We start from the raw sequence: 2500 nt of genomic DNA, 5'->3' as shown, positions 1-2500 counted from the left end.
ATATATATATATATATATATATATATATATACATATATATATATATATATATATATATATATATATATATATATATATATATTCTTCATTTACTACAATAGGTTCGCTTGTAAGTACACCGTACACAGCTACCCTCTCAAGTGAGTGACTTGTGATCTCAAGAGCCGAAACGGAACTAACTCCCTTTGCTAACAAATTGCAATATCATGCAACAACATGCTGCGCTATAAGTTTTTGTGGAATCCTCATGATTAAAGAGTTCATTAACCTTGATGTTGCAACACATCTACATACATAAATTAGGACATTACTCCCCCCCCCTGGCCTCCCACCCTGCCCCCCCCCCCCCAAAAAAAAAGCTCTTCACTCCAGGAGGAGGTGCTCACTCGCTCTCACTAATCTATGATATATGGAGAACACTCCGACCCAGGTGATGGCCTTTAATAAACCGAAATGCAACAAATAATATGAATATAGAAATCAACCAAGAAGAAAACACATCTTCCAGAGAAAAGAATAAAAAATTAATTATTGCATGTAAAAATGTACACACTATAATATAGATAATTCCACTCATTTTTTCTTAAGACCTCTGCAACTAAAATACAGAATACCCAAAGTGAAAAAAAAAATCATAACATCAGTTTTACACAGACTCATCAATAACCTCCCTCTGGTTGAGGGAAATACTGGCATTTAGGGCGGGACAGGGGTAGGAATACATATTCCCTCATCCCTCGGCACAATTTCGCAACACAATTCACCACCACCGTTGTGCCATTTATTTAAATCACTACTACACTTGCACTTACATCTAGGCTTTCAACCTGTGGCCACTAGCCATTTTCCCGAGAAAATCATTCATCTTCCCGCCCCTCTATAATAACATTAGTATAAAGTATTTACATATACACATTCTCTAACACTGCCTATATTCAAGGCTGAACATTAATCCCGCAGCCACTTGCCATTCGGGAACCGTCCAGGCCCCAGCAACCAAGAATCATATAAATAAATGAATAATAAAGCATTGGCCTGACGGATCTCGCCTGACCTATTTAACACCTGATTTTTTTCAGGGTCACTCAGCAATGTTATATGTATTGCCACACTCAGCAAAATTACCACAAAATTTTACGCATACATTAAGCATCAACATAAGTACATTATTTTCATCAAATTTATTCAAAACTCGTCAAAAGAAGAAATAAGGTTTGTTCAAACAACAACAACAACAAAGGGAAACAAAAAAATTCTACTCATCAACTCGAGGAATGTCACGTATGCAGGGGGTGAAGAGGAACACTTGAAAACCACCTCTTCAGGCACCGCATGTATGTGTGCGTGATGTTCAGACATTGCGTCATAAATTTTCGGCAACCAAACCTAGTAATAAAAGAGCAGAGCGCCTGGGCTAGTATTTTGCGGATTTATCCAACATTTCAGAAGTAGGAGTGTACCGAGTAAATGCATCCACAAACACACACACACACACACACACACACACATATATATATATATATATATATATATATATATATATATATATATATATATATATATATATATATACATATATATATATATATATATATATATATATATATATATATATATATATATATATATATATTCATAATGTGTTAAACCAGTAGGTAATGGTCCTACCACATCCATATGCACTCTATAAAATTGAAAAGTGATAAGAGGCTAATTTCTAGCTTCCGGTACAATGTTTTTATGTTCTTTGAACCAGTAACAAGCATGACAACCTTTTATATAATTTTCTGTTCAATCTATCCTTAAAGGCCCTGCATACGGACTTGCATGTACAATGTGGATGGCTCGATTAATTAAAGAAGCAGGAAGAACTACCCGTGCACATAATCCTCTCCCCTCTTCTCGTAAGCACAATTTAAGATATAATTTTCTATAAAAATAAATTCTCTCCAGGCACATCTAAGGGTCTTGCTATCTCTCCAAATATTCTTTTGAATTTACGGTAATACCCAGAAAGCCCAAGGAATACAGCTACTTCCTTAGAGTTACGTGACCTGGGGAAATCTTTAATAGCCGCTACTTCACTGGGGTAGGGTTGGACATCTCCTGGGGTTATTATGTGACCTAAAAGTTCGACCTGTTTATAGAAAAATTTGTACTTTGACAAATTTATTTTCATACCATTTCATCACAATGCTTCTAATGCTTTAGGAATATTACTATTATGTTTTTCAGCCGTTTTCCCTGTAATTATGATATCGTTTAAATAAACGAGAACAATATGGCTAATTAAGGGAGAAAAAAACTGCCATCATTATTCTAGAGAAATGACTTCGAGCATTTTTAACACCGAACGGAAGAAAATTAAACTAAAATAGTTGATCGTTAGCCATAAATGTCGTTTTACATTTACGGTCTTCCTGAATGGGTATTTGATAGTATCCAGATTTTAAATTGACAGTTGTAATATATTTACTATCCCGTACCTTCAAAAGTAATT

Source organism: Palaemon carinicauda, chromosome 16 (assembly GCF_036898095.1).
Source record: "Palaemon carinicauda isolate YSFRI2023 chromosome 16, ASM3689809v2, whole genome shotgun sequence".
NCBI classification, from domain to species: domain Eukaryota; kingdom Metazoa; phylum Arthropoda; class Malacostraca; order Decapoda; family Palaemonidae; genus Palaemon; species Palaemon carinicauda.
Note: the sequence above shows the minus strand (reverse complement) of the source record.